At 40.1% G+C, this 13,771-nt stretch overlaps 1 protein-coding gene and 1 pseudogene across 2 annotated transcripts in view; one reads left to right on the top strand and one right to left on the bottom strand.

The window, feature by feature from the left end:
• MSRA (methionine sulfoxide reductase A) overlaps nt 1-13,771 on the top strand; it is a 327,395-nt gene that overhangs the window by 94,955 nt on the left and 218,669 nt on the right. The window lies entirely within an intron of this gene.
• LOC120613560 (uncharacterized) lies at nt 12,218-12,336 on the bottom strand (annotated as a pseudogene).

The raw sequence follows: 13,771 nt of genomic DNA, 5'->3' as shown, positions 1-13,771 counted from the left end.
TATTTGGTACCACACCCCTTCTTTTAGCTGTATATTTGGCTCGTGTCCCCATCTCACTGGTGTTCAGGGCAGTCACAGAGATGGCCCTGTTTGGCTTCTCCAGCTTCATAGAAGTTTTAGGCTGTGCTGGTTCTGAACTCTCTCCTCTTCTCTAGGAATAGAGGGCCAAAGGAAAAATAAAATATTTAATAAGCAACCCCATTTCACAGAGAATGGAAAAACTCTTGAGATTACATATTTGTACCCAAATCATAATAGAATTTTTATTTTTAAAGTTAACAGTATATCTGAAAGTAGAACACAATACCCGGAACATAGAAAGCCTTTAAAAAATGATAGTTTTTTTCCCCCTTTAGAACAATGCTCCTCAGCCCTCGAGGCACATGAATATCACCTGAGGAACTTAAAAAAAATACTGATGCCTGGGATCCATCCTCGACCACAATCTCAAGGGGTGAGGTGTAGGTGTTAATATTTTTAGAAAGCTTCTCAGGTGATTCTAATGTGCAGCCTAGGCTGAGAAACACAGTTTTTGGAAGAATGCAGCTGGCCTTATTGTTTTATACTTCTCAAGCTGATGGCTTCTAATTAGGGTTAATATCATTACAATATAATGCTTTTATTTTGCGTTAAACAATGAGAACTAACACTTCTCTCTTCAATAATATATCCACTTTCTCTGGCTTTAGCACTCAATTTTTTTTTTAAAAAAAAAATAGGTTTTCAATTAAAAACCTAAGCTCACCTCAGAGAAGAACCTTTGAACTGCACTGAAACAAGATTTTAGATCATGGATTTCAAATGGTTTCCTTGCAAACTCACCCTGAATTCAGGCCAGGGTTGGGCAGGAGGGGACAGCAGTGAGTTCACACCTGGATTATTCACCAGGAACCGAGGGGCAGTTTGTGCCTAGGTGACTTTAGTTTCCTAATGACACTTTACGAAGCTCTGTAGGTTTTTGTAGGCTGAGTCTACATTCTAAACCCCAAATAAGACACACAGTCTTATAAATGAGCAAGTATAAAGGACGTCGGCATTGGAACTGTAACCTCAGTTTCCTCATCTGTAAATTGGAGGCATTGAGGAGTCCCTCATGGGATTGCAGGGAAGATTGAATAATTGATAACATTCGCTGAGTGCTTACTATGTGCCAAACACCTTTCTAAGTTAAAAAAAAAAAGTGCAAAATTATTTAATTCTCAAAACAACCCTGTGAATTGGCACCACCATCATCTCCTTATACAGATGAAGAAACCAAAGCACAGAAAGAATAAGTAACTTGCCTGAAATTCCAGGGCTGGTCCATGGGGAAATGGCATTTGAACTTGCACAGTGTGATTCTGGAGTTTGCACACAAAAAAACTCTGTGCTTTAATATCGCACATGTGAGTGAAATCATATGGTTCTTGTCATTTTCCATCTGACCTATTTCATTTAGCATAATATTCTCAAGATCCATCTATGTCTCAAATGGCAGCATTTCATCTTTTTTTGTATGTGTGGCTGAGTAGTGTTCTATTGTATATATATATGCCACATCTTCATTATCCAATCATCCATCAAAAAAGCAACAAAAGAACCAACCAACCAATCAGACTCATAGATACAGAGAACAGAATGGTGATTACCAGATGGAAAGGGGGTGCGTAGAGGACAAAGTAGCTAAAGGGGGTCAAATATGATGATGGAAGGAAACTTGACTTAGGCTGGTGAGCACACAATAGAGTATAGAGATGTCATATTATAAAGTTATACACCTGAAACTTACATAATGTTATTAATCAGTGTTACCCCAATACATTTTACTTAAAAAATCAAACTAAAATCTCTGTGCTGCATTGCGTAGGGCTCATGAAGGTGCCTGAGATAATGTGTGGCACAGGATAGACCCTCAGGAAAGGAATAAACCTGGGGATGCTAAAATTGGAGGGAGCAGAGGTGATCCTGTCTGTACTCAAAAGAGCTGAGACTTAATTGGTGTGGGGTAGGAGTGGTGAGTAGACAGGTAGAGGTAGCAGTACGCTTTTTTTTCAGAAGTTTTAGAGGGTTTGGTTACCTAAGTCGCAGGGGAGATGCACAATGGTGTGTTTGTGCATGCATGTGAATATGTTTATGTCTGTGTATGTGTGTATGTTTGTGAACATTTGTGTGTGTGTATATGTGTGTTTGTGCAAATGCGTGTTTGTGTTTTGGGGAGTTATTGACAAGTGAACTGACCTTATCCTAAAACTTTGCATCCTCTGAGCTGAGGATCTACGTTTTATCTTCTGGAGTCTTGTATGCCCCAGCCCCATCATTCATTTGATTATACTTTGAGAACTGGATGCTATTTTCGTTGTCTCAGCCTGAGCGCTCACTAAATGGGTTCAGCCTATTTCCTGGAGCCTGCGAACAGCCATGCTTACCAGCTTGTTGGCCTGCTGGATCTCAGATGTCTACAGAGCCCATGGACTTACCCCCAAATCGCAATCCTGGATGTATATTACCATGTCCAGGTTGCTCCCACTCCTCTCCCCCATTCCGTACCCTCTGACCCCTTTAATTAAATCAGGTCCTCTGCAGGAGGGTCCTGCATAAATCTAGTGTGCTCGTAGGGTTGACAAACCCAGCTGTGTACACCTAACCTATGCAGAGAAGACAGGGTTACGTGGAGAAGTTAGTCTTACAATAGCTGCAGAAAAGCGGCAGAGCCAAATACCTTAACTCTGGGTTATTATGTCTTTTCCATTCTCTCCTTTATCGTCCTTCTCGCCTCTCCATCCTCTTCCAACATTGCTCTTGCCCCTAAGTCCCCTCTCCCACGAAAGGAATTAAAATGTTTTGTCTGGAAATAAGCAGACTTAACAAACATGGCCCGGGCTCCCGCTGCAGCTGTGTTCAGCGTGTTTGGATGCTAGCGACGCGAGCTTTAACATGGAGATTGGTGTCCAAAGGCACCCAATATCACTGTGTCCATTTCCATCGTGCTGAACATCACGTGGAAACCAATCAAATGATGATCTTGGGAATGAAATATTCAACGAACAATGTTATTAACATATAAAAGACTTATGGGCAAATCACTTTTAAGTATGACAAGGCTTCAAAATGTGTTTCATTTCAGCATAGGGAAAAAGATTTTTTGGGGGTTGTTTATCAGCAGTGCCATGAGGGAGGCTTATTTCTTCCCTTTAAATCTGGATGAATATGCATGTGTGCGCTGCATGATAATAGCAATCACGCCAGCCAGGAGATTAGCTGAGCTTGTGCTCCAGTAATTCCAGCATGCAAATTCAAAATACGCAAAGCAGGCACAGAAGGCGCGCGCGGCATCTTGCGCTTGACTATCTCCCAACCTTTGTGCTGTGTCCTAGGTGTGTCAGGGACAGCTGAACGTGGAATCTTTGCAAAGATAAAGCCTACATAGGTGGACGCGGATCCACTTTCTTGTATTGTGATATTGTGAAACATACAAACAGAAGAGTGCATGAAATTTAATGAATGATTATAGATGCTATGTAACTACCTCTTCCCCTCAGGAAAAGAATATTGCTAGAAGACTGTTTTCTCCCCCACCCCTGCCCCAAGTACCCTGATGTTGTTTAAGAAAATCGGACATGTAGAGCAGGCACGTGGGGGGCCAGGAATGGAAAAATCCTGTTAGGTCTCTTGGCAATGCCACTTCTTGACCAGAAGAAAGTTCTTTTCCTTTCTGATCTTTAGGAGGAAGTAGGGGTTCTGGAACCTGACTTTGGGTTTCACATCTTTGCAACCTTGGACAAGACCCTATGCTCCTTGGGCCTTAGTTTCTCTGTCTGTAAAATAAGGATAGTGAAAGTACCTAACTCATAGAGTTGTTGTGAGGATCAAGCATGTTAATATAGGATGCTCAAAACTGCGTCAGGCACATACATGTTTACAGTTATTGCTGCTACCACTTTTAGTATTACTGATACTCTTGGTTCTATACAGTTGTATAATTTTTTTGTGTGTGGAATTCTCAGCCTGGCAAATCATATCAACATATATAGATTTCTGTATTATTTTGGTCCATCCACATCACTGGGGTGATGTCATCCTAGGCCAGCTCAGACATCGCAAGCATAAGCATTGTTTCTCCCTCCACTCCGATGAAGAACATTGCAACTTAGCACAGAGAGAATTTTTAAGAGAATTTTGGAGCATGAATGTTATTGTCGGGAGGTAGAGAGGAAAGAACCAGCAATGATTGAAAATCTAAACAGTGCCGTTTAACCCTTAAGGAAAAAATCCTGCATAATAAGGCACTTTTAGTTCATTTTACAGATTAGTAAAATGAAGCTCAGAGAACCGAAGCAACTTGCTAATGTCACATAGCTCATAAATGGTTCAGCTGATATTCAAATCATGTATTTTAAGAGACTTGAGGGACTTCAAGCTCACTTAGTCCAACCCCCCACCCATGAAGAAATACTTTCTTCTTCACACCTGCAAAGGGATAACCCAGGCTTTGCTTGAATAAATCATAAATTTTGAATAGCATGACATCTTGCTTGAATATGCTGAGTATGTATCAGTATACCTGATTTATTGTTTCCAGTCACAGGTAATGCTAATTGACTTCAGGGCATGTATAGATATTCATGATCGAAAGATGTACAAATGGCTATTAATCACTGTGTGTTATGTGCAGGATTTGAGGTGGAACCTAATAAAGGAAATGTTATAAGCACTTTTGCATTTGTATAATTTTTCTCATAATGTTCTCTCATGATGGCAGAAGACAACCCTCTTATCCAGATGCTCAATATGGGACATCAGTTATAACAACCTACTAGGGCTTCAGAGTGTTGATGTAGCAAAGACAGTAGTGGAATCCTGTGTCTGTCTGTGGCTATTGTTAGGGAAGAATTGTCAACTGAAGAATTTATACAATAGGAAAACTGGAAAAAACCTTAGCATATTCATCAACCTGCATTACTATGTAAATATAGCACAGCTCTTTGCCTCAACCAAGGTAGTAAGTTAACAGATAAGATTATTTAGCTGTTTGTGTATCCTGTTATTTGTATCCACTTCTCGGTTAACTGTTTTAGTGCCACTTTAGTTTAATAGTGTTTACTTATTTCAGAACTATTCTTTATGAAATTTACTCAATGGATCATGAACCATAGACGTAAACATAAAACCATCAAATTTCCTGAAGAACATTGGAGAAAACATTGGAGAAAATCTTTGTGACTTTGAGCTAGGCAAATTATTCTTACATAGGACATAAAATACAAACCGAAAAGAAAAAAGAAACCTGATAAATTGGACTTAAAAAAAAGTGTTCTTTGAGAGACATTAAGAAAATGAAAAGACCAATCTTGCACGTATTTATTCCTAACTATATCATCTTTGTTTGAAGCTATTATAAATAACACCTTAAAAACTTTCAATTTCTAACTGCTCATTGTTAGTACATAAAAATTATTTTGATTTTTGTATGTTAACCTATCCTGAGGTTTGTTAAACTCACTTATGAGTTCTGTTAACTTTTTTGCCTATTCCTTGGTATTTTCTCTATATTCTGTCCTGTTTTCTGTGAATAATGGTAGTTTGATTTTTTTCCTTGCCAATCTAATTGCATTTCAGTTCATTTTCTTATCTTATTGGGCTGGTGAGGACCTCTAGCATAATGCTGAATAGGAGTAGTAGATAAAATACAGTGGATAGGCCTCACCTGGTTCTTGATCTAAGGGGGAAAGTACTTCATCTTTCACCACTGAGAATGTTGCTGGCTCTTTGCTAGCAAGCATCTAGCCAGGTTTTCTGCCATTTACTTTTATTTTAGGCATATTGATGGGAAAGTTGCAGTCTCCCACCAGACTTTTTCCCTATAGCTTTAACATTCTGCTAAGGGTAGAGGAAGGGAAAGGCTGGACCAGATGTAGTCTACTTTGAAAAGCTGCTATTTGGGAGTCGGTTTTAATTTGTTTTAGAATTATTTCATCTTGCTCTCCTGTGGGCCAGTGTAGGCATATTCCCTACAGCGTGTCCTTGTTCTTTTCTCCATTTATTCCCTATCCCTGAAAAAAGTGTAAGAGCTAACGTTTCATGAGCATTATTCCAATTTATGTCTTACTTTTTGAAAATAGAACTTTAAGAAAATGAATAGCTCTCTACATTTTCTTGTATTTGTAGCAAGAATTCTTATCAACTTTTCTTGTATTTGTAGCAAGAATTCTTATCAACTTTTCGCCTAGTTTCTGTGAGAGAAAACAAGGTCCTTTTATCTTTGTTGATAAGACATCAAGTAACTGTTATTAATGAACAAAACTCTAAGAAGAAATATACTTTTTAATTTGTTAGCGTTGTTCTTCCCCCAGTGACTAAATTGCTGCACATTTGATAGCACTGGCAGCAACAGCAGACTACTGATATGGAATCACCCATTTAATTAAATAAAGATTATATTACTGGAAAAAGCTAAATCATCAACTCAACCATGTGAAAACATTTTAAAAATCATCTTAAAAATGTCTTTGCAATTTGTTTAGCTGGTAGTAGAATTTGTGCAGAGTATCAATCATTATAATAGCATTATAATCCTGTTAACTACTTGAAATCGGAAAATATTATATTTATTGTTTAGATTTGCCAAAGCATTTCCTTTATAATGTTATAAGATCTTTATGTGTTTCTTACTGGAAGAGGTAACACAATGGAATCAGAAGAATTCAGATGATGGGACAGGGGTATATAGGTAATGTTTCTTATATGATGCTGATGATTATGATCATGATCATGATAATAATAATAATGCCAAACTCCCTCCCAGATTTACACCTAGAATAGGGAGTATCTTCTGAGGCGGATGGGACCAGAAGGATGGAAATGCAGCAGGGCTGTATCCACTTCTTCCATGCCAGTATATGAAAAGGAAGTGACAGGGACAAAAGCAGTGGGATCTGGGGAGAAGGAGTGGCTGGAGTGATGGTCATCCTGCATAGGAGATGATGCTGGGCTACTAAAGGAGCTCATGGGTTTCCTAAGAGCAAAGGATTGACATTTTAGGAGAACTCAGAAAGTGCCGATTGAGGTTGGAGAGACAGAATAGGTAAGAAGTGTGGCTAATCGGAAGGTCACGGCTGCTGGACTTATTTCTGGGGCTGACTGTGAAGCAGGAGCGGAAGAGTCCAGTTGTGGTCAGTTGAGGGGGCAGGTGAGTTGAGAGGGAAGAGATAAGGATGGCACACTCTTCTAGCTTGGAAAACTGCTGGATGGCAAAATATCAACTGAGAAGCAGAGGCTAGGGAATGTACCAATTAAGGAACCAGTTGATGGAAGGAATATTATCTTTGACCTGAAATAGAGGAGAAACTAAAACTCAGGTCAAGGAGGCAAAAGAAATAGCCCAACTTGGTATTGGGACGTTAGGATGAACTTGGAAAAGAGAAGCCAGGACCAAAGTGTTACTTTGTAGGAAGTAACCTCTCTCACCAGAGAAGGGAACCGAGGAGCCTTGGGGGAATAGAGGAGGCGAAGTAATCAAGCAGCAGGAAACTGGATGCCTGCAGCTCACCTTCTCCTTACCTGGAAACTTCTGTTCACTAATCAGGCCATACATATCAAGCACCTCTCATGTGCCAGGCATAGTTGCTGTGTTGCACAGATGAGTAAAAGAGTCTTGAGGTTGTGTGTGAGAAGGGGGCAGACTGAACAGGTAATTATAAATATAATACCAAGTGGAAATTGCCAGCACAAGGTAGGAGTAAAGAGAGCTGACATTTGAGTTGAGTCTCTAAAGAGTTTGGAAGGTGAAGGGGAGAGAGGAAGGGGAAGGAAGAAAGCCTGTAGAAAGGCCTTTTAAAATAGCACACTGCTTATGCAAATAGATGAGCATGGAAGGAGAGTTGCTTTTTCTCACAGCAATCTCTGTCCTTTATGAGCCCTTCTTCTGTTCAAAGTTTTTCCTGTTCCAAACTTTTATTTAAAATCTTACTACCTTTGATTTCTATGTATGCTTTTTAGCCATTCATAGAGGAGGCAATTAAATGCCAGGGCACCTCTGAGCTGAAGGCTCTCTGTATTTGATTGTATGTAGTCTCTGTTCTCTGCCATGTGAGGGTTTAAAAATGGTATCAGCAATGTCACACGCAGTTATTTTGAAATCAAGAAATCACTCTGGTGAAGAATCTGAGGGTGCAGAGCAGACACATTGAAATGGACTACTGTCATGGTTTAACTTTCTCCTGCCAAAGAGAGGGGTCATGGTTCAGTAGTCGGTGGCATTTTGCTTCTACACTGGACCAAGTAGTCTCTCTCCATCCATGAACTTGAAGGAATTAGCCCTTCTGGCTGGTTCCAAGTGTGGCCCACACAAATTGAGGCTACAACTGCTCTTCAGGCATCTCCCTGACACCTCAAACTGAGCCCTCCTTGGGCCCCATGCCCAGGAATCTTTCCGCTTGTCTCTTTTCTGGGCTTGCAGCCAGGCTCAACTTTTCAAGATGTTGTCTTCCAAATCCTGCCTTGATTAACTCAATCTGCAGCCCCTTCTTTGTCACTGTTTTCTTGTCACTCTTTAAGTTTTTCCTGCAGTCATCTGTGTTCATAGTCTGTCCCATCTTAGGCAATTGCATTTGCAAAAGATTACATTTACATTTAACTTGCAGGAGGCAGCTTTTGTCTACTGCATAAAGAATTACACCTGAACTGCACATACAACTGAGGAACTGGGCTAGTCATCCCAGGGTGCTGTGGGCTTGAGCAACTGGGCTCAATATCCAAACCAAAGAGGATTAGCTTGGGCAGATTTCCAAAACAAGAGCTAAGATGGAGGACTCCTGGCCACAAACCTAATCTACAAAAGGTTTCAGGAAAGGGAGTTTGGAGCAGCTTTAGCTCTCTGCACATCACACAAAGGGATTTGAGTATTCGTTAATGAATATACAGGTAAGGGTTGTACCCAACCCTGTAAAGGAAGAGAATGCATGAGGGAACACAAAGGGAAGACCTTACAGTGGTAGCTAGAAAAGAGATAATGGGCCAAGTAGTCCCAAATAGTGCACGGGGCATGTAGATGAGTGAAGGGATGACTAGGTGTGGATGGAGGAAACCCAGATTGACCAGTAGCAAGCCAGAAGAGAATGTGATTTAGAGGTAAAGATGATGACTTTATTTATCATGTGACCATTCTTCCCCACAGCTCTTCCTTCTTGGATCCTATGACAGGCTAGTTCTCTTCCTACCCCGGCTGATTGCTTCTTTTCCAGACAACTTCAGCTCACCTTCCCCTCTTCCTCCCTCTCTTGAACTCAGATGCCAGCCTGAATGCCCTGCATTCCTTTCTCTCACCTTTCCCCCTGGAGCTTGTACATGCTCCCAGCTTCAGTTATGACCTCTGTGATGGCAGACTGCCAATTTGTGTCTGCACTCTTGACCTCTCATTTAATCTTGCTCCTATTTTTCATTGTTTATTGGGCATCTCCACTGGATGCCCCACTGTCACCTCAGGCTCAGTGTGGTATATACTCTCATATCCAATTGGAGGAGTCTAAATCAGTGACCTCTAAGATTTCTTCCAGTTCTGAATTTCCATGGCTCATGTCAAAAAACAAAGTCATCATCTTTACCTCTTTAAATCACATTCCCTTCTGGCTTCTTGTTTCTGTCAGTAGAGTTAGCATCCCTAGACTGGTAGACTTCAGCTGTCACTAATGTTTCCTCTCCCTTCACCGCCTTGTCGATCTTGAATCTAGCTCTTCCCCTTGGTCCACACAGTCATCACCAATTCTGGGCTTTCTTCCTGAACATCTGATCTTCTCTGACTCACCTGATCTTCTGTGATTCACCCTGTCAGCCTAAGTGCCCTTCAACACTGCTTTTACCATCTGTGTAACTGAGTCTTCCCTACCTATATAGCCATTTTTCCTACAACTTTCCTATACCTACACTTCTCTGTACTCTAACCATGCCAGAGTGCCTTCAGCACTCTGGGATCAGGCCCTTCTCCCTTGCACTATGAGATGCCATGATGGTCACACCTTCCTCCTGGAAACCTTCCCAGCCTATATTGATCATTCCATTGGAAGGTTTTTTTCCTTTGTTCCTCCAGAACCAATCATTTGTGCTATACAATTTAACATGTAACCATATATGTTCAGTGTTTTCTATTTCAAGTATATTAGTCTCATTTCCCCCACTTGAATATAACCCTGTTATTAAATCACAATGACAGTTATTTTTGTATTCTCTCAAATGCCAAGAACATGAAATAGGCTCAACAAATGTTGGTTAATTGATAACCGAGATTCTGAATTAAATAAAGATTTTATTCTAATGAACTTAAAACTCTGGGTGGGAAATACCCTCAGTTTGAGTACGGTTAAAATGACTATCTTGAATATCTCTTCTCCTCTCTCTCTTTACATCCCTCCCATATTACTGCAAATGCCAGCCAGTCTCTTTGTCATCAGTCTCATGTCCATCCCACTCAAATTAATAGATGTTCCTGCTAATTATGTTACTTTTCTGCTTAAAAACCAAATGTTTCCTGGATACAATCTAAACCCTCTTACAGTATTTAAAACCTTCCATGATCTGGTTTCCGGCTCCCTAGAATCACATTTCCTAGACCCCCCCACTCCCTCCAACCCAACCTCATCTTTCTTGCCCAGTTATACTTAACAGCGCCCCACCCTCCATGCTCTGTCTCATCATTGTACACGTGTTGCACTCTCTACCTGGAACGTTGGTAGCCCCTTTCTTTACCTGGCTTAATGCCTTTCCCTTTCAAGACTCATCTCTGCAGGCATCCTTACAGAACCCTTCTCCCTTCCTTTCCTTTCCTTTCCCTTCCCTTCCTTTCCTTTCCTTTCCNGATCAGGCCCTTCTCCCTTGCACTATGAGATGCCATGATGGTCACACCTTCCTCCTGGAAACCTTCCCAGCCTATATTGATCATTCCATTGGAAGGTTTTTTTCCTTTGTTCCTCCAGAACCAATCATTTGTGCTATACAATTTAACATGTAACCATATATGTTCAGTGTTTTCTATTTCAAGTATATTAGTCTCATTTCCCCCACTTGAATATAACCCTGTTATTAAATCACAATGACAGTTATTTTTGTATTCTCTCAAATGCCAAGAACATGAAATAGGCTCAACAAATGTTGGTTAATTGATAACCGAGATTCTGAATTAAATAAAGATTTTATTCTAATGAACTTAAAACTCTGGGTGGGAAATACCCTCAGTTTGAGTACGGTTAAAATGACTATCTTGAATATCTCTTCTCCTCTCTCTCTTTACATCCCTCCCATATTACTGCAAATGCCAGCCAGTCTCTTTGTCATCAGTCTCATGTCCATCCCACTCAAATTAATAGATGTTCCTGCTAATTATGTTACTTTTCTGCTTAAAAACCAAATGTTTCCTGGATACAATCTAAACCCTCTTACAGTATTTAAAACCTTCCATGATCTGGTTTCCGGCTCCCTAGAATCACATTTCAGGACTTCGGATTTCCTTTTCGACCGACCCTGATGGAGTCGAGAGGATGGGATTATGTTGACTGACTGAGGCAGCTGAGAATGATTATTGGAGACAGATGACGACCAGAGAGGTTTTGTGTGGATGAGTGATGAGCCTTTAGAGATTTACGATTATCTTAGGATCTTGATTCTGATTCTGACTGAATGGAATGGATTCTGATTCTGATTCTGATTCTGGATCTTCCTTTTCCTTCCTTCCTTCCTATTTCCTTCCTTTCTATTTTATTTTAATTAGTTTCAAGTATACGGTACATTGTTTAGACATCTACATAGTTCATAAAACGATACTCCCAACTGCTCCCTCCCTCCCCTGACCCACCACCTAGCCAACATATTAATGCTAACTGCATTCCCTATGCTGTGCTCCCCATCCCCTACTAATTCGTACTTCTTTAATTCTTCACCCTATTCTCCCAGCCCTCCAAACTCCCCTCCCCTCTGTCCATCACCAAATTGTCCACTGTATTTGTGAGCCTATTTTTGATTGGTTTGTTCTTTTCATTTCTTAGATTCTGCATATAAGTGAAATCATATAGTGTTTATCTTTCTCTGTCTGACTTAAATACCTTCTAGGTCCATCAAAGCAATATCTTTTTCCATTCCCTTCCTTTTAGTCTGTGTGTGTCTTTTAATCTGTCTTTTAAGTGAGTCTTTTGTAGGCAGCATATGTAAGGGTCTTGTTTTCTCATCCTTTCAGCTCCCCATTTTTTTTTTTTAATGCCTGCAGTACCTGGTCTTCCTAGGTGGTCTCCCATACAAGCACTAACCAGGCCTGACCCTGCTTAGCTTTCAAGATCAGATGAGATTGGGCACGTTCAGGGTGGCATGGCTGTAGACCCCTCTATCTTTTGGTTGGAGCACTTAATTCTTTTCCATTTAAGGTGATCATTGATAAGAATGTAGTTGTTACCATTCTTTCTTTCTTTCTTTTTTTTTTTTTACAGCAGAAAAGCTTTATTAGAAGGGAAAGTACACTTCCAGACGTGGAAGCAGGCCTGAGCAAGAGAAGTGTGGCTCAAAAGGCCTTGTTACCATTCTTTATTCCTGTTCTTGATACATGTTTTTTCTTCTTAAAGAAATTCCTCCAATATTTCCTGTAATACTGGCTTGTTGGCAATACATTCCTTTAGCTTATTTTTGTCTGGGAAGCTCTTTATCTGTCCTTCAACTCTAAATGATAGCTTTACTGGATAAAGTATCCTTGGTTATAGATCCTGGGTCTTCATCTTGTCAAATATTTTTTGCCAAACCCTTCTGTCCTGCATAGTTTCTTTTGAGAAATCAGCTGTCAGTCTTATAGGTGTTCCCTTATAGATAACTATCTGTTTTTCTCTTGCTGCTCATAATATTCTTTCTTTGTATTTAACCTTTGGCATCTTAATTATGATATGTCTTGATGTGGGCTTCTTTGGATCCCTGATTTTTGGGATTCTCTGAGTTTCCTGGGGTTTTATGTTCATTTCCTTCACCAGGTTAGGGAAGTTTTCATATTATTTCTTCAAACAGCTGTTCAACATCTTGATTTTTTTCAGTTATGCTGATCAGACAGATATTTGGACCCTTAATAGTGTCCCACATGTTCCTTAAATTATTTTTATAGTCTTGGCATCTTATCTCTTGCCATTCTGATTGCGTATTCTTGGCTTTCCCATCCTCTATATAGGGCATTTGATCCTTTTCTTTAGTCACTTTGTTTATTCCTTTGTTTATTCTATTTAATATACTCCTCATCTCAGATAATGTATTCTTCATTTCAGACTGAGTCCCTTTAATAATTTCCATTTCCATTTTTATGTTTTTTATCTCTTTGTTAAAGTTCTCACTTACACTTCCCAAAAGTTTATTGAGCATCTTTATAACTAGTGTTTTGAACTCTGCATCTGTTAGATTACTTGACTCCATTATATCTGGATCTCTGTTCTCTCATATGGTTTCTGCATCTTTGTCTTCCCATTTTGGCTGCCTTTCTATGTCTGTTTCTATGAACTAAGCAAAGCTCCTAAGTCTCCCGATCTTATTAGTGTGGATTTGTGAAGTAGGTGTCCAGTGGCACAGTCCTGAAAGGCATTCAGCTGCAGGCCAAATTTAGCCCAAGCCTCTGTCCCTCTGGGGCCACCTGTTAAGATTCAGCAAGCAATCCACAGATCGAAACTCCTTGCTGTTAGTGTCTCATTAACATTTCTATCCCCAGTACCTAGCATGGAGTCTGATTTATTGACAAAAGTTTGTTGAATGAATACCTAACTTATTTTAGCTTTTCATGTTGAAGATG

The sequence above is a fragment of the Pteropus medius genome, unplaced genomic scaffold (assembly GCF_902729225.1).
Source record: "Pteropus medius unplaced genomic scaffold, Ma_sr-lr_union100, whole genome shotgun sequence".
Taxonomy (NCBI): domain Eukaryota; kingdom Metazoa; phylum Chordata; class Mammalia; order Chiroptera; family Pteropodidae; genus Pteropus; species Pteropus medius.
The sequence above is the reverse complement of the archived record's forward strand: the minus strand, read 5'-3'. Positions and strand labels throughout refer to the sequence as shown.